Below are 19,595 nucleotides of genomic sequence, written 5' to 3'. Positions count from 1 at the left end.
CGGGGGACTCATTAAGATGCAATGGCCAATTTTTTTTTTTTAAACCAGACTGTATAAATTTACAGTTTCCTTTTCAGCTGAAGCAGACAATGTTAAAACACATTAGATTTTGATGTTTCTGAATGCAAATTAAACATAGGCAAGCTCTTGGAAGGCTTAATTAAGGGCTTAAGAAACTAGGAGACTTAAAACATCGGTGCTTGAGTAAAGCAAATGATCTTAGCCTTGTAGCAGTGTGGTCGTGTGTGTGTGTGTGTGTGTGTGTGTGTGTGTGTGTGTTTCAATTAAAAAGAGAAAATTGCTTAATAATAAAAGGACCCAAATCTTCCTTGAACATAACAGGAAGTACTGCTTAAAAAAACATTTTTTTTTTTAAGAACCACGGTTTGTCTGGGGATGGGGAGGGGGTGGGCTGAGGCGGATGCGGGTGACCGCACAGCACTGCCCTGCCTGGAGCTTGCAGCCCGGCCCCCCAACCCCAAGGAGTGCAGTCCAGAAGCAGCCCTGGACCCCTCTCCCTTCTAGCCTAGAAAGGACTTTCCTGAATAGCCGCCGGTACACTAGGTTCCTTTCTGTTCCCTGTCCCCTTCCTTAAACGCCCAAAGCAACAACAGAGACAGCACCAAATAAAAAAGCCTCCCCTCCCCCAAACAAAAAACAAACAGAAAACCGCCCCAAACTCTCCATCAGCTGTTCTTGCCCCCCTCATGTGAGCTCCGTGGGCTATTTTCTGCTCTTTTCTCCCCTGGAGAGATATTTAAGGCCTTTAAATGCCATTCTGTGCACACATAACATAAAAATGGTCTGGCACGGGGAAAAATTGGCAAATATATAGTTCACAATCTGTTGCCATCCTGTGAAGCCAGATTCAGTAAAAAATCCACTGGCTCCTGGAACCAGGTTATGCAACGTCTTAAAAGGGTTTGGGGATGTGTCTGGGGTTGGGGAGGGGACCCCAGAGGGAACGTACAGGTCTGGGTGTCATGTGCGAGTTCGCTGTACTGGCGGTGGTCCTGGACAGGGACCGGTGTAGGAAGCTGCACCGTTTCAGTGTAAACAGCGAGAGAATTTTAATGGTGTGGACTTTGAAAATGGAGAAGAAAACAAAAAGGCAGCTTCAGGACAGGCAAGTTCCTGCCGGGTCTCCGCGTTCTGCGGGCGGGTGGTGGGCTGGGCTGTGTTAGTCTGCTAGAGCCGCTGTGCTAGAGGACCACAGGCTGGGGGCTTAAACTACACACGTATCCTCTCCACATCCTGGAGGCCACAAGTCCTACATCCAGGTGTCAGCAGGGCTGGTTCCTCCTGAGGCCTTGGTGTGTAGACGCCATCTTCTCCCTGTGTCCTCCTGTGGTCGCCCCTCTGTGCCTGTCTGTGCCCTCATCTCCTCTTCCTATAAGGACACCAGCCATCCTGGACTAGGGCCTACTCCAGTGACCTCATTTTACTTGAATTACCTCTTTTGAGAACCTGTCTCCAAATACAGTTGCATTCTCACGTGGGGGGGGGGTGTTAGGATTTTGACATTTGAATTTTGGGGGGAGACCATTCAGCCCATGACAGGATGGGGAGGACACTTAAGAGGCTTGATGGGATAGTGGGAGGTGACGGGGCAGGACCTGGCACCCCTTGGGCACTCTGTCCCTGGGTGAGCAGGGGAGCGGGCCTGGCCTCAGCGGGGGGGGGCGGGGGGGGCAGCTGTTAGCTGTAGTCTTGGGCCTCTTGCCCATGTGACAGCTGCATTTTTAATTCCCTTTTCTGGGTGATGAGTGATTGTTTTTGAAAAGGATTACTTCTATATTCCAGTTTCGCCATAGCCTGAGGGTCAGCTGAATTTGCTGCGAGGGACGACTGATTCCTGAGTAACATCTCTTGGCAGGAGCCACGTCTTGCCCATGTTTGTGTTCTCAGCGCTAAGCATAGTGTTGGCACCTGGGAGGGAACCCTGGGTATTTTGGGGGCATGAAAGAGGCTGAGGAACAGGCTCACCGTGTGGGTTTTCAAGATACTGATTTTCTCTTCCTTGATTGTACTTGACGGAAACCACAAAGCTTGTTTGTTCAAAGTATGATCTTTTGTGGCAAAACGATTATTGATCATTATTAAAAACAGTTTTCTCCTCGGTTGCTTTAATACTCCAAAATGTGGGGGGAAATGTTACGAAATGTCAAAGCTGTGAGTGTTCTGACATCGTGGCTTTCTCAGGAGGGAGATGGCCAGAGGCTGACGTCTGTTGGTACTTCTGCTCCACGGCTTCTATTAACGTTTGCTTCCAACAGTGGGTGGCTGCAGAAAGTTGGTGATCTAAGTATGCTTTCAAATTTGCACATGGCAGCCCTGGAGTCCAGCCTTGGCGGTCTTGACAGAAGCATAAAGGATTCAATGAACCGTAGATGTGGTCGTGGAGACATTCTTGCTTGTAATTTTCCTGGAGTAGCTCTGGGGTGCCGGCTGGCTCGGTTAGCTGTAGGGCAAAGTTTGTCCTTCCCTCTGTGTGAAGTCCATCTTGTCCTGGGGACTTCCAAGTCCTTGATGATCTTTCCCCCTTAATCTACCACTGACTGTCCCAGAAGCTCTGAAACAGAAGTTGCTGCCTGCTGGGCCAAGGCTGGAGGGACTGGGTCAACCTGGGACCATTCATTGATCTATTCTACTGCACTGGGCCAGCAGGAATCTATTGTCAGTAAGTTGCTAGAAGTTACATACCTGGGTTGATGCAAAACTTATGCCCAGACTTCCAGTAGGTGGCTAATTAGAGGCCAAAGGTAGAGGAAAATGGGATCATGCACTCATTCTTCGATCCTTTTGTTTTCATCTTCTAAACTCTCGGTTCTTTTGTGTGTGTATTTTGTTTATTTTGTTTGCCTTTGCTCCTTATTTGGGGGAGGACTGAAAAGGAATGGGAATGTTCGAAATATAGGAGTGAAAGTGAAAAGAAATTGCTGCTTGCTGATAGCACCAAAGAAAGGTGAGAATATTTGTAATGCATGCACATCAGTGGTTTTGTCTGACTCTGTGTTCATCCTCTGTCTTTTGGTTAAAACAGCTAAAGTTTTCTTTGGGGAATACCAGCTGTCATTCTCACACCTGGGATCTAGAGCTCCAGGGGTGGGCTGGGGGCCCAGGCTGGGCCAAATAGCATCCCACATCCCTTGGCACAGTGACTTGTTAGGGAAGGATCTATGACCCATTTTGATCTAAGGACAGTCAGGGATTTTGCTAGAATTCCTGACAAAGAAGTTTTTTTTCTTTTTGTTTTTGTTTTTTGTTTTGCTGGGGTTGTTAAATGGGTACAGATAAACCAAGCAATGATAAAAATCTATCTTCTTTATCACTTCTTGAGACTGAAGACAGCACTAAGGAACATGGAGCTAAGGGGTGGAGAGAGACCGCATTGGGTAGAATTGGAACACCTGGATCTAGCCAAGCCTGAAGGCCACACATGAAATTTTTAGTTATGTAAACCAATGTGTTCCTTCCGTTTTTCTTAGTTTTATGTGATTTGAGTTTCTAATGCTCTTCACTGAAAAAATTCCTGTCTATTGAAACACTTACCCCTATTTTGTAGAGAATCAGAATTATAATTTAATGCTGTTGGAGACACACATCACTTTCCTTATTTCCTTTCTTTTTTTATTGAGACTTATGACCTATACGTGTAAAAGTGCATTCCAGAGATACATACATTTTAGTGGGCCAGTGGTCACTCAAGTTAAGAGCAGAGTTTGCCAGGTAAGGGCCTCCTGCGATTGCCATCCCACGAGAAGTCCTTCCCCACTGGAAGTTACCATTATTTTGAGTTTTGAAAAAATTATCTCCTTGCTTTTCTTTGTAGTTTCCTCTGTGTACACACCCTTAAAGACAATGAATTTTGCATTAATGGAATCCTGCAGTGTCTGTTAGTATCTCGGGGGTCTTGCATCTGCCACCGACGTTATGTGTGCACTGCTCCCCTCGGCTGTGGCTATAGCTGCTTCATTCTCGACGCTACCACAGCATTCGACATATGACGGTACCACAATGTATTTATCCATTAGAGAGTATCTTTTGTACCCGATGTTTGCTGTAGAGAATTTATTGAAGTCGATCAGTCCAACAGAGCTCATATTGGAAACACACTGAAATGTTGCGCATCACTCTGTGCGGAAGCCCGGCCTTGAATCAGCCCGGCCATCTGCCGTCCTTGGTCCGCATCCAAGCTGCCGATGGCTGCGAAGGAAAAATTGCACAACGGAGGGAATTCATGTTACTATAGCATCTTGATCTTCCGCCCCAGCGGGGCCCTCGTGAGAGCAAGCAGTTGTGTGCGTCCCTCTTCAGCCTTCTCGTCCATCCTCCAGCTTCGACGGACTGTGACTGCCTCCCCCACCACCTTCCTGCTCCTTCCCTGCACACTCTCAGAGGAGACTCGGCCTCTTTCTGGAGGTCATTAGGCAGAAAGTCATGCTCGCTTCTCGCCTTGGCAATCATGCACCTTATCTGCATCCATACCTTCGTCCCTGCCATTCCAGGGCCCAGAGAGAGGTCCCTTCTTTTCCAGGTCACTCCTCCACCTGTGCCCCCCTCCCCCAGAAGTGCCAATCTTTGGCTTCTTGCTCTGCCCTCCCCACGACACGGAACACGTTGACCATGTCTGCAGGAGTCCTGAGCTGTAAACCTCGCCTTCCGCATCCCTGTGTAGAACCAGAGCTTTTCGGTGCGACGGTCTTCCTGATGAATCTGCCTTTGGCGTTTGCGTCTTTTGGTGCAAGCTGTATCACAGAAGCCGGAATAATGTTTCTGAAGTGCAAATCTGATTATGTGAATCCGTATTCATTTTCTAGGGTGGCCGCAACGAATTCCCACAAACTGGGTGGCTTAACACTGCAGAGATGTATTCTCTCACGGCTCTGGAGGCCACAGGTCTGACATCGAGGTGTCAGCAGGGCTGGTTCCTTCTAAGGGTCTGGGGGAGGGTCCTTGCCCTGCATCTCCCTTAGCTGCTGGGCTGCCAGCGGTCCTTGGTTTGTAGACTTGTCATTCCAGTCTCTGCCTCTGTCTCTACGTGGCCTTTTTGTCTGTGTCTCAAATCTCACTCTTTTTTCTCTTGTAAGGATACCAGTCATGGGATTTGGGGACCACCCTAAACCTGGGGTGGTTGCATCTCGAGATCCTTACCTTAATTACGTCTGCAAAAGCCCTTATTCCAAATAAGGTCACATTCTGAGGGTCTGGGAGTTCGAACTTGGATGTCTATTCTGGGGGCTGCTATTCAACCCACTGTACACCCCTTGCAAGAGCCCCTCGGCAGCGTCCCATTTCCCTGCAGCCTGGCCTGCAGCCCCTGCCTCAGCTGACTGGCTGCAGCCGACACAGCCACGCACCTGCCTGAGCCTGCGTCCCTCCGCGGGGAGTGACCCGCGCTCCGTGTCTCCCCGCACTTGGCTTTGTTATTGCATCTCAGCTCAGCAGTGTCCTTCTTTCCGGACTCTTACGTTTTTCTGCATGTCCACAAAGTACCCTGTGTAGACTGTTCATCAACAGTCCACTCAACCAAGTCACAGAGCGGAAAACCACCCTCGAAGTCAACCGACACAGCACATTGGGTGAAATTTTATTAAGAGTGTTTAATGTCAAAAACCAAAATATTAAAATACAACTACTCATAGGTTACCTGTGAGTAGGAAAAAAAAGCCTCATTAAAGAATTTGGTTGGTTATGAAAACAACTATGATTTTGCATGGCACAGAAATTGCTGATGGTGGCAACAAAGAAGGGGAAATATGAGTTGTGGCCGTAGAATTTGAAGACGTAACTGGATATTATGGTGATATGTAAATGGAATTCTGTTTGTCTACAAGTAACGAGACCATGATGTGAATAGATAGCTCTTTATTTTAACAGCATATTTAAATTATATTTATATTAAAATTATAGCCATGTTTACAGATAGGACTAGATGGCCAGAATGACTAAAAAAAATCTTAGTAGGGGGAACGGTTTCCAGCACTTTGGGTCGTGGAGGAAAAGCAGACCGTGGCGTCATGTAGGTGACAGAAACGCAGGAACAAGACTCACCGTCAACATTATACTGTGCGTGGCGTTTCATCATTATTTGGTTTTATTTCATTTTTCAATTTATTTTTTATTGTGGTAAAGTAGACATAACACAAAGGTGGTCATTTTAATCATTTTTATGTATACAGGTCAGTGGCATTAAGTACCTTCAAAATGATTTTATTTCATTTTATCGAGGAACTCTAGAAAGAATATAGGATAACTTAAAGTTAGGTTGAGAGTGCACATGCTTGCCAGTCTATTTTTTAAAAGGAAATCTATGAAAGAAAGAAATCTTTATGTCCGATAGCAAGTGTGAGAATTCAATGGACTATGTTCTCCCGGTGCAGAGAGAAGAAAAAGCTTGTTTGGAAGCCTGAGGCATGAGGCAGGTTGTTGTTTTTGCAGAGCATTTTAGGCTTTCTATTTCGGATTGAGCGGTCTGGCTAGTAGCGTAAAAGCATCTCAAGATGAAGTCGGCAAGCTGTCAAGAAATTAAAACTAAAAGACGGTCCCCATCCGAATGCGGAGCCTGTCGGACCTGGATGCTTGTCCACGGCATTCTGGATGCTCCACAAGTCCCCCAAATGCCTCCCTTGTCACCGAGGCCGTGAGCTGAAATGGTATGAACAACACTAAAAATGGAAAATCCTGGTGAGTCCAGATGGGGTGGAATTATTTCAGTCTTCACCCTGGGTTGTAATGTTCATTGACCTCATTAATGTGCACAGGTTAAAAAAAAAATTTGTTCCAACCAGAAGATAATCTTCATTTTGCACAGAAACGTCTTTTGAGCAATCATTAACTAATGGGTTGATGGTGAGGTGCTTCGAAACTTGAGCTCTGCCGGGAAATTAACTTGAAAAGAATGACATAAAGCTTCTGAGTTCTTTCCGTGAGAAAGTTTCTCCCAAACGGTTTTTTAAGATGAGTAAAAGGAAAAGTGCATAATTGTAGCTGTCACCGGATCATCTCCTTCATTTGTGGGGGCTGTTCTTTCTCGTTCAAATTGTTCAGACAGCTTTGATCATGCTACGGTTGCCAAGGTGAGGGGACCCACCTGCCGAGAGTCCCCTGGTCACAGACCCTAAGCGCCCTCTCACCTGACAATGCTCTATTCCGCACAGTCCAACTTTCGTCCTGTGCTTTGAACCCGTTGCCGCCGCTCTGGAAAGAGCACATTCGGAAGGCCGTGTTGGAGAATATTGAGCTCCGTCCCCCGTTTTTTGAATGTGGGAAAGAGAGGCTTGGCGTTTACAACTGGATTTTTACGTGGGTTCTCAGACAGCTCTCATGTTCTACAATTACTCCTCTGTCAACGCACTGTGCGTTCCCAAGCTCTTCATTTCAGCGCTTGCAAAAGTGCTGGCCTGTATTTCCTGGAGGCAAGAAGGAGGCGGCAATGATTTTTCCACGGGAATAAGAAAAGTCTTGTGTAGTCAAGTCTTGCTGTCGACTCTCTACGGTTGCGAAACCTTTATTTTCTTTGTAAGGTGTTCTAGGGTCTTGGTGAGACAAAACACATTTTTTTTTCTTTAAGCAAACCTTCTTAAGACGAAGACTGCTTCTGTGTCTCGACTTACAGATTCGCTCGCTGGCAATGGCATTGATGACTCATCTTCAGGGGGCGCAGACGGGGGCTTCTGCGCGACACCCAGCAGCCCCGGGGCTGGGTGAATTTATCGTTAATTGACGTGTGAGGCCAGTGGGTGTGCTCCCACAGGCAATTTTCAGAATCAATTAAATGCCATCTCGATGCACGTGTGCAGAGCAACGACTTGGGGCAGCATCTCTGGGAGAGCTTACGGCGGGTGGGGGATGTCTCAGCAGATCTGTTCTCCCTTTGCGACCCCTCGCTTGAGTTTTTACTGACAGGCAGGAAGGTTCAGGGGCAGAGGCGTGGGAGGCCGGATAAAATACAGGACACCCAGTCGTGTTTGAATTTCAGACACAAAACGCATGGAGTTTTAGTGTAAGTATGTCCCAAGTATTGCTGGGCTATACTTAGAATGAGCAGATAGACTACAGTCTCACATTTCACTGTGGAATTGCGCTTGTCTGAAGCTGGAGGCTTAACTGGAAATTTCATTCTTTTTCTCCTCTCTCTTGGCATGCACTTCAGATGTTCAGGGACGTGTGGTGGCTGTCGAGTCTTTGAACTGTGGCTGGTCTGAACTGTTGTATGTGGTTCGTGTGGAACACAACAGACTTTCAAGACTTTGTATGGAAGAAAAAGAAAATTTCTCATTGATAACTTTCGATATTCTTCATGTGTCGAAATGATCCTATTTTGCATATATTGGGTTAAAATGTATTATTAAAAGGAATTTCAACTGTTTCTTTTTACTTTTTAAATATGGCTACTAAAACTCTTAAAATTACATATGCCACCTGCATGGCATTTCTGTTAGATAACAGTACTTTAGAGCAGGGATTGGTAAAGTTTTTCTGTAAACGGCCAGATAGAAAATATTTTAGGCTTTGTGGCAGATAGCGTCGCTGTCTTAATAGTTATTTCCAGCCATAGACATACAAACAAATGAGTGTGGCTGAACACCAATAAAGCTTTATTTATTTTTTAGAGACAAGGTCTTACTCTGTTACCCAGGCTGGGATACAGTGGTATGATCGCAGCTCACTGCAGCCTTGAACTCCTGGGCTCAAGTGATCCTCCTTCCTCAGCCTCCTGAGTAGTTGGGACTACAGCTTCTTGCCACCACTCCCGCTAATTGTTTTAAAATTTTTTTTGTAGACATTGTTGCCCAGGCTGGTCTCGAACTCCTGGCCTCAAGCAATCCTCCAGCCTTGGCCTCCCAGAGCGCTGGGATTACAGGCTTGAGACACTGTGCCCTGCACAATAAAACTTTATTTATAAAGCAAGGCTGTAGCTTATTTTGCTTGCAGGTGCAGTTGTTGACCCCCCCCCCACAGTAGAGACTTTGTATGGTTTTTATTTGTAATTTTTAAATGACGTATCTTTGTGTCTCTTCACCGTATTAATTTGGAAAGAGCAAGAAAATATTTTTAAATGGACAATTTACCTTTTTCAAGATGGTTCAACTACTAGATAGAAAAGTGTTGGCAGGATATTGACTTTCTTTTTTTAAACAAGGGAGAAGAAAAAGCATGAATATGGCGGTTAGCGTGTGGGTCCTTACTTGTGTTGGAGCCTCCTGGACGGGGTCCATTGTCATCTGTCATGAGGAGGCAAAGAAAATTCAGGTGACACATTTTGTCCTCAGTCCTCTACGAGTGGGAGGGCACACTTAATGTACTCTAGTAGAAAACCTAGTGACATCATCCTCCACGGAGGTTAAAGAAGTGACAGCACAGTGATGGGGGACTGGGCCGCTGGTTAAGCCATAGGAACTTTTACAAAGAACTGTTGAAGCGGTAAATCCCCTTCCTGACCCAATTAAAGCACTTTATCTCCCGAGAGCCTGGCATGATGGACTTGGTTTCCATGGGACTGGAAAATGTCCTGAGATGTACAAGTTACCAAGGATCACATTTTAAAACAAGATACCAGTGACAGGCACAGATACATTCTGGGGAGATGGGCCGGGGAATTTAGACACATCAGCCATGATGTGTACATGCAGGAGGTGCTTACGTGTTTCTTTTACTGATGAGGGAGACTTAAAAGTCCTTCGGGAATAAGATGGTCATAAATGAAAGTGAAATCCCAGGAAATTTCTAAATTAAAGTTTGATTTGTTACCTATTTCATGCTCTTCTCGTCAACGTTGAGGGAAACTGGAAGTAATTTATGTCCCTTCAGTCGTGCTGCCTGTGAATCGTGCCTGAGTGTCAGTGTTGAAGCTGAATTTTGATTTTTGTTGTTATCTTTCCTTTTGGTGCAAGTAGGTAGACTTAATTTCGCTGCCACTGAGTAATTGCTTAAGTAGCTGGGAACGCCCGTGGGATCAGATGAGGGCGAGTGATGGGCGCATGTTTCAGCGGTGACAGTTTACAGCCTCGGAGCATGGCGATGAAGGGTGTGCTCACATGCGTGCAATTCTGGCCCATCTCTGCCCTATCTCACTCTTTATTAAATTGTCGCAAGTCTAGATATTCTACTGGAAGAAAAGCAAGTAAAATTTAGTGTATACTTATGGTGTGATAGACACTTAGCCTAGCAGTTTGCACATATTATATTATTTTATCCTCAGAATTACACTTTGAATGGTGCTACAATTCAAAATCCTTAATAGTGTCAAAAATACAAAATCCTTAATAATATAAATTAATATATAAATACAAAGTTTAAAAATGAATTCCATTTAACTCTCTAAACTATGTATCATCAGAATGGCTTTCCAAGTGATATAAATTGAGGCACAAATGATCAATCTGATGATTTCTAAATGTTAGTCTGACCTTCCAAACTGTGTGTTGCCTTTTAGAAATTGTTACTGGGAATTTTTTTTTTTTTTAATGTAGCTGCCACTAGCAAAATGATGCCCAGATTTGATAGAGGAAAATGTGTTATTGGGTCTCTTGCAGGCACTTCTGCATTAAAACGATGGCCAAGGTGGGTGTGGTGTGTGCAGGATTCTGTCAAATGAATGAGTGAATGAATGTGTATCAGGAGTGTCCTTGCACTTTCCCTATCAGCGGCAGGGCAGTTGGGCGTGCTGCCCGCACCTGTCTCTGGGGCACAGCTGGATGGGTCCCAGCGCCCCCTACTTGGCCTTGCCCTAACAGCTTGTGTCTCAGCCTTGCCCAAATGCTGTCATCAAGGCAGCCCACCCCAACCCTGCCCATGCCCCTCCAGCGAGGGGACTTTCAGGAGCACCATGTGACTGCCACACCTGTCTGGACACCTGTGTCCACTTGGTAGCTGCCAGGGGCTTCCTGCATCAGCACCCAATGTTCCTTCGTAGCCTTCAAAAAAATGTGAGACCCACGTTGGGGTCTAGGTTTCAACATGTGAAGTTTGGAGGGACACAAACATATTTGGACTTTAGCACTATTTGACTTCTGGATGATGTAATCTACTTTCGAAAAGTAATTTCACTTTTCCTCATGTTCCCCTCATAGACAAGGTCACTGGAGGTGGTTGCCATCAATTTGTGTTGAAAATGTTCTTCCTTTGCTGTTATCTGAAGGATGGTTGGCTCCTATTTGCATGTCCCTGATGCAACACACAGACGTTCTCTCCGCTGCTATGCACACTTCACAAGCTGAGCCTGAAGTTAATGAAATGATTTAAATTAGCTTCCACGAGACAACAATCTTGGGTTTAAACTTCTGTTTAGAAGTGGAATAAAACAGATCTGGGAAGAATTACCGAGAGCTGCTTGTGTGGTTCCTGTTATAGTCTCTTCTTCTGAGACGGGGGTGGGGGTGGCGGAGGGAATCGCGGTTGGGTAATGTGTTACAGAGATGTGGCCTTGTTTGTGCTGTGCTGTGATGATAGCACTGTAATTTATTGCCTGGTTTGGGTTGCGCTGTGAATGTTGAAGCTTCTGCTACAGCCAAGGTTTCCCCTTAGCTTGCTTGTTAGGCTCGAAAAGCACCAGAACCTTTTGCTAAGCTAGTAAAATATCAAGAAGAATAATTACAGCGTGGAAAAATAGCGAGAGAAAAGAACAGTAGGTCAAATAGTTAAAACTCATTTTGCAATATGGCACGTGCCTCTTCTTGTCCTTTCTGGAGATCCTTGATGTTATCTCTTCCTGGCTTCCCCTGCCACCGTGCAGGAACCACCGCCCTGCTGCCTTAAAACTGAGCTCATGTCTTACTCATGCTGCCTGCCACTAAGTCAGCCTGGGGACTCTGCTCATCATTGTCGCTTGGGGATGCAGGCTGGCAGAGATGGGGGAAAATGACACAATGTGGCTCAGAGAGCATCCCCCTAAAACATCGTGTTTCTCATCTTCCATCAGGGAAAACTTGTCACGGCTGCAGCTGAGTTCAGTTGTGCGGGATGTTTAATCCTTCAGAGAGGGTCCTCGGATATTTGTTAGGAATATTACAGGCCGCCAGCCTTGGTATCAGAATCTGATACATGCAAGAGCTCTGAATCTACGATGCAGTCATGGTGGTGGCACCCCCGTTAAATGCAGATGAGAAGTAAATACGACAAGTTAAGGTGTGCTGAGAAGCCAAACAAAACAGGCTCTGAGCCAGGAAGTCACCATTGAGTCTTTGCTTATTTTATTCCTGTGAGTGATCAAATACTTGGAATTCTTTCAAAATATCTTAGTCTCTAGATCCTAAACATTTCACACCTCATTTGTTAAGAGTTTTTCTACACTTGATCTTAGCCAAAAGGCTGAGAAGTGATGTGAGGAGTTTTTCTAAAAAAAAAAAAAAAAAAAAAAGGAAAATGAAAATTAAAAATTTCAACACATGGAAGTAATAGATTCTCGTTGGAAAGAATTTAGAAAATAGAAGTATAAATAGGAGAATTAAAAATGGTTATTGCACCATCACTTTGAGGTGGAGAGTTACAGTTGGGGAAACACACATGCACACACACACACACACACACACATGCACACACACACACACACACACACATGCACACACACACACACACACATGCGCACACACACATAGACGTGGCATAGATGCCACAGAAATAAAAACCAGTCCCATTTTAGAAGAGAATGTGTATTCCTTTGATTACTAAAAATGTTGACCACCCCGCCATGGGATATTTAGAATCCTTGGTGTTTATTCTCCTGTGTTTTTGTACTCTTTTCTGTGTAGGGCTATTTAGAGTGTAAGTGGGAGAAACCCACTTCCAAGTTGCATTAGACAATATGCAAATGAATGGGTGTGTCTGTGTTCTAATAAAACTTTATTTTTACAAAACCAGGTGGCAGGCTATAATCACCTAGTCCTGGGGTTGGACAAAATCATCAAATCTCCCATTCAGCCAGGTTATTTAGACACAGCTGCGTCCTTTCCTTAGGGATAAGCAGCTCACAGTGTAATTGCAAAGTCAAATGGGCCCCAATCAATCCATGGCTAGCTGTAAAACAGCCTTTTTGTATACATGGACTCAACAAATAACGTGGTTGTGTGGGTGCATACAAGGCCTGTTCCTTTTAAGCATTTAGATCTGAGATTCCTTCATTGTCGAAAGACAAATGGATGGCCTAGTGAGAGGGACCTTGTAACTGCCTCACACTGGAGTATGGGTTTCTGTTTCGCACCTGGTGCAGAGAAAAAGAAACACGGATGGAGTTCCTCTGATGACAAGGGAGAACTGCTACCTTCGGATAAATAGAAATAGCTGTCTGCCACTTTATTTCCATAAGTTAATGGGAGGGCAACCATAGAATTGATTAAGTTCAATTACAACAGAGCCCTCCTCTCTTAAAAATTTCTGATGTGTTCATTCAGTGATTACCAAGGACTAGAAAGCGTGCGGCACACCACCTGCCAGCATCCATGCCCGATCTTGGTCTAGCCTCAGTTCTTCCTGGCTCCAAAAGGGAGCCCCAGAGAGTTAATGATGGCGAGGTCTGTGCACCTTCGGATTAAGCATCAGCTGGAGTGTTGGTTGCATGTGCAGATGACTGCTTCTGCAACTCGCGATTTCCTCCAGGCCGTGTTAGGGGTACGATCGGCTTGTTGAATGAGTGAATTCCTGGGTCCATCTCCTGAACCAAGCTCTCTGCGGGGTGGTACCTGGAAAATAGATACCCTTGGTGATCACTCTGAGGCAGCCTTACAGTTTGAAGTCCCCTCGTATAAAGTGGCACATCGCAAAATAAACTCACAGTGAGTCTAATCAATTGTAGGAGCTATTCTTGACTTATCCACTTTGTGTCCAGTGCAAAGAGTGTTGGGGATATTTATGTCTGATTCTAGGAAATGACTCAATGGAAAAAGTGACTTTGTATTTTCAACCTAAGTTTATCTTTGTCTTTAAAACTTTTGGATGGTTGCTAAGACCAGGATTGTTACTAAAGTTAACTCTGATGATCTGTCTTAGCTCTATTTTATTCCTAATCTTTCTTGGTAATATTAACCTCAAGTTCTTTAGTGAAAACAAACACACAGAAAACAATTTAGCAAAAATAAACATTCTCTTTTATTGGCATTTTTTTTAAGAAATAAAATTCTGCACCCCTGTCTGCAGTAGCACAGGACGTAGGGATGGGGAAACGATTGTTGTGTGTTAGCTTTTTTCTCAAACGACTCTTGTATTTTGTTAGTGGTATTGATTCAAAGGGAAATATTACTTTCATGTTAAAATCACCTCTTACAAATTAAATCGGCTTGGAGTTGCCAAGGTATGCAGAGAGACTTTGTTATAGCACGCCTTTTCATAAATATTTGTGTACACATCTGTCTTCCCAGTTGAACCCTCGGCTCATGTCTTACTTGTCTTTCTGGAACCATGACTCGCACGGCTTCTGCCCCTTCATATACACGATTTGAGGGCTTGATGTTTGTGTGGAAGGAGAGAACATCATGGAAAATTCTGGCTGATCTGCACACCAGCTACCTTTGATTTGAAAGTCTATTTCTAGCTGGGCATGGTGGCTCACGCCTGTAACGCCAGCACTCTGGGAGGCCGAGGCAGGCAGATCGTTTCAGCTCAGGAGTTCGAGACCAGCCTGAGCAAGAGCGAGACCCTGTCTCTACCAAAAATAGAAAGAAATTAATTGGACAGCTAAGAATATATAGAAAAATTAGCCGGGCATGGTGGCACATGCCTGTAGTCCCAGCTACTCGGGAGGCTGAGGCAGGAGGATTGCTTGAGCCCAGGAGTTGGAGGTTGCTGTGAGCTAGGCTGATGCCACGGCACTCTAGCCCGGGCAACAAAGTGAGACTCTGTCTCAAAAAAAAAAAAAGACTAAAAGTCTATTTCTTCTACTTAAAGATGAGGTGAACACTTTCATTCTTTGTTCTGTATCTTAAAAAATCCAGATGTGAGAGGCTGATTGTGCATCTTGTATAAAACCTGCATTTCCACACGTGCAGTCACACCCCTACATCGCTTTGCCTACATCCAATTTGCATGTTTGAATGCCGCCTGATGAGCACTGATTTTGAACTTTCCTCCCCACTCCCCTTTTTCCTTGAGAGTGTTCACTTTCTGGCTCCCAACAGTTTGATTTCTCCTTCAATTTAGACGGCCTCACAGCCTTGGAGACATCTTGTTCATGCCATTATTTGGAGAAGGGGAAGAAATGATTGGATCTTTGCAGTCTATGTCTGGAGAAGATTGCTCTGCTGTGAAAGAGGCAGGCAGTATAGACCCAGAAGTGCGAGATGATGACTCCTAAAGTCAACCCACTGACACCAGACAAAAAGTCGCTGAAACTCAGTCCTGGAGTGTTGATGTGAACACAGCCCTTTGCAGATTCCTTTGTCAAGAGCAGAGGTGGGTCCTCAGCGTCCTGGTGAGTTTTCCGAGTGGGCCAATAAGACATCTTCAAAAGCCAAGTTAACAATGTCCTGTTTAACTTTTTATATACCTTCTGGCTCATCCTTTATGTAATGACTATCAGCAGCAAATCCCTCTGACCAACAATAAAGTATAGTGGTCCCCCTATCTGCGGGGGGCACGTTCCAAGACCCGCAGTGGATGCCTGCAACCGCGATGGTGCCGAAACCGATCGCCGTCAGTCGGATCGCGTTTCTGTCCGTGTCTCCCACCCACAGTGTAATTCCTTTTCCATCTTAACTAGGCACTTACTCCGTGGCTGTAACTTCCGTAGTTTGAGATGCGACAGCAGAACTAACACGGATTTCTTTTTCTTTCTTCACAATTTCATGAATAGAAGATTCGCTCTTACCCTAGATCTGAGCAACGTCAGTGTATGTCTTTTCTTCTTTCCTTGCTGAGAATTTTCACCTTTTCGCTTTGCGGCGTCTCTGCGACATATCCAGATCGTCAGCATCACTACTCTTGCCCTTTGGAGCATTATTAAGTAAAATCAGCGTGACTTGAACACGAGCACCGCGACACCACGACAGTGGGACTGATGGCCCAGAAGTAGCCGAAGTGACTGGCGGGCGGGAGCCTCTACAGTATGGACAAAGGAGGAGTCGCGGCCCGGGTGGCAAGGAGTTGCGTGGTGCGAGATGTCCCACGCTACTTGGAACGAATGGCACGCAATTGAAAACTTAGGAATTGTTTATTTCCGGAATTTCCCATTGAATATTTTTGAACTGAGGTCGGCTGCAAGTAACTGAAACTGCAGAAAGCAAAACCACGGATAAGGGGCAGCTACTGTCCCTGTGTTCTCTTGATAACATTTTGTTTTAGGTTAAGTTGAAGGAACGACAGTTTCCTCCCCTGGTGCTCTCCTTTTTCTCTGCTTGTTTATCGAAGTTTAATTAACTATAGTAAAATTCATGCTTTTATGTTCAGGGTCCTCAAACTACATAGATCTCAGGGATCGCATTCAGCGCATTGATGGCTTTTTTTTTTTTTCAAGTTTAGTTTAGTTTTGTTTTGTTTGGTTACACAGCCACTCACATTCATTTATTTATTGTCTATGGCTGCTTCCATGCTACCCCTGCAAAGCTGAGTAGTTGCAACAGTCTTGGCCCGTAAGGTCAAAAACTCATTATCTAGCCCTTTACCTTAAGTCTATAGACTTCGCTGCAGTTCTATGAATTTTGACCAATTTAAACAGTCATGTAATTACTACCACATTCAAGACATAAAATATTTCCGTGGCCCTTAAAAATTGAGGAAGCTACTATTTGAGGTAAGAGATTATTATGGAAAAATAAAATTTTGCCCTATATTTCATGCCGACCTTAGGGTTTTAGAATCTGAAATCGTTATGTGTGCACGGTGTGTTGGATGCTGCGGTTTGCCTTCCCCGCGGTGATTTCCCACTCTCTGCGCCACAGAACACTGATTTCCTGCTGGGGAGCTCACGGCGCCACCATGCTCCCATCTGACATGTGGACGGGCTGGATCCCAGCCCATGCTCCCTCCGTCCCTGCTGGTCCTGTTCATGCAGCCAGACACAGGTCCCTATAACAGAGCCAGTGGGATCCTATGGCTTCTGGGAAGGGGATCCCTATTCGTTCCTGGGTGCTGTTGGGAAAGTGGCTTGTCCCCGGGACCCAGGGAGGAAGCAGCCTGCATGGCTCATAGTCGCCGGGGCCCACGCAGCAGACTCCACGTGAAAGTGAAACTCGGCTGGCAGGGCAGAGCCGAGGACTGCAACGACCCGATCCTGGGGTCGTACTGGCGTTGTGAGCCCCGCTTCACGGCTAGCCTGCCTTGAACCTTGCTGCCGGCCTCTCTGCTAAGGAAATTCCCTCGAGTGTGTAGGGTTCCTGGAGTGGGGCTTCCTGTCGTTTGCAACCACATGAGCCCTGACCGATGCCCATCACGTAACACTCAGGGATTACAACGACACCCAATCCACGTATGATACAGTTGAAGGTTTCACACCATGACTTAGCTCTCCGGGGACAGCATCTGCCTTGTCATTTCTAAGTCTGTTATTCAAGTTCTCACGCATCCTTTCCTTCTCCTAAGACTTACTGGGTACCTGCAATGTGGCAGAAGACCCCATTGTCACCGAAACAGTCAGTGTTTGCTCTGAGGAAGCGCACGTTCCAGGGGTGCGTAGCCAACAAAACCACCGCGTCTGTACTAGTTGGGTCTCAGTACACGAGGTTCCTTTCTCCGTGCAACAGTTATCTGTGCTTGAAACTTGGGGACATCCAAGCCCTCCCATCCCCTCCAGGAATCCCAGTTCTGCATCCGCTCCCTCCTGGAACACAATCGAGCAGCAGGCAGGGGATGTGGTGAGTGCGATGTCCAGTGTGTAGACTGTGAGATACTTGTGGTCCATTGGCTGTTCTGTGTGAAAGGAGGCCTGATGCCCAGTCTCTGCGGACCTGCCGTCCACTTCTGTGTATCAGTGTGTGGAATATACACAGCATGCGCACATACCCACAGGGTGCATGCACAGCCACAGTGTGTACACACATATAGAGCACGCACACGCACCTGCAGGGTGCACGCCAGCCACAGAGTGTACACACACATAGAGCACGCCTGAACACACGCAGGGTACATGCACAGCCACAGTGTGTACCCACACACATCATGTACACGCATCCGCAGGGTGAACTCACAGCCACAGTGTGTACACACACATAGAGCATGCACACACACCTGCAGAGTGAACGCACAGCTACAGTGTGTACACACACACATCATGCACACACACCTGCAGGGTGCACGCACAGCCACAGTGTGTACACACATATAGAGCACGCACACGCACCTGCAGGGTGAACGCACAGCCACAGTGTGTACACACACAGAGCACGCACCCGCACCCGCAGGGTGCATGGCATACACACACACCCACAGCATGCATACATACCCACAGCAAGTACACACATAGTGTGCATACACACGCAGCTCTTTATTTTGATACTATCACCTAGAGAACAGCCCCAGACAGGACTGGAACAATGGAATGCTCCCTTGCGTGCAATTTGGGGCAACAGAGTCTGATGATACCTGGGTCGTGGTTGTACTATTATAACAGGAAGCTCGGAGATGTGAAATAATTCAGCATGTGCAGGCGGGCATTGCATGACGAGTGGGCATCTGGTACGTTCCGTGTGAAATCCTTGCGTGAGCAGGGCAGCTCCATTTCCCACTCCTGGTCCCTTCGCCCTCCACGCACCAAGGCGGAGAGCTGTCCGTCGGGCTTTCCCCTCTGCGTCCCTCCGAGCTGTTCTCTGCCTGGTCTGTTCAGAGTGGTCCGTTCTCCCCTGTCTCTCCTGCCACTGGGCTGGGACCCGCAGGCCCTTCCCGATGCTGCTGAGGGCCTAGGGCAGGGGACCGACAGAGGCCCTCGTGCCATGGGAGTAGCTCACCATGAGCTGTGAATCCAGCTAGCAGCCCGTTAAAGCAAATACATTCTATTCTGCTGCTTCTGTCCTGGGTGATGTTCTAGAAAGCCAGGTTGGGACGCAGCATCCTTGGCCAAGCAAGGAATTATGTGGCCGCTACCAAGAGAAAAGTCTTGGGTCAGCCCAGCACCTGGTGCTGCACACAGCTTTCCCTGGCGTGGGGGCGTCTGGTTCCTGGATGTCGTGGATTCTTTTCCGTTCGTGTGGAGCTTGCGTGGGTCTGTGGAAGTTGGAGAAGAGTCTTTTTAAGGAACACACTTGCTCGGTGTTCTGTTCTGCTTTCCCTCTGGCCGTTTATAAATATGTCACACTGCACTGCGTCCAATGACATGAAACTTCCCCCTACAGTTAAACTGTAGGGACGGGGACACTATTTGCAGCCTGTTTATTTAGAGCAGAGGTGAAAGTTTTAAGAACTGCAGTCTCCTGTCTTCTTTCATTTCCGAAAATTGGAGATTACTTTCCCCCTCTTTCTGCAGGGCTGTTGAAACCAAGCACAATGTGAGAGCATTTCCAGAGGCAACCTCTTTGTGGCAAGCATTTGATCAGAAGGAAGGGAGGAGTGAGGAACACGCCGTGGAAGAAGGAGTTGCTCACTAATTAATCTCCCTTGGCCGTGTTTGTCAATGAAAATCCTTCCCTTTGTGCAGGCAGATCTCGGGGGTGGCGCCTGTGCATGATGCCTCAATT

This window comes from Propithecus coquereli, unplaced genomic scaffold (assembly GCF_000956105.1).
Source record: "Propithecus coquereli isolate 6110/MARCELLA unplaced genomic scaffold, Pcoq_1.0 Scaffold52, whole genome shotgun sequence".
NCBI lineage: Eukaryota > Metazoa > Chordata > Mammalia > Primates > Indriidae > Propithecus > Propithecus coquereli.
The sequence above is the reverse complement of the archived record's forward strand: the minus strand, read 5'-3'. Positions refer to the sequence as shown.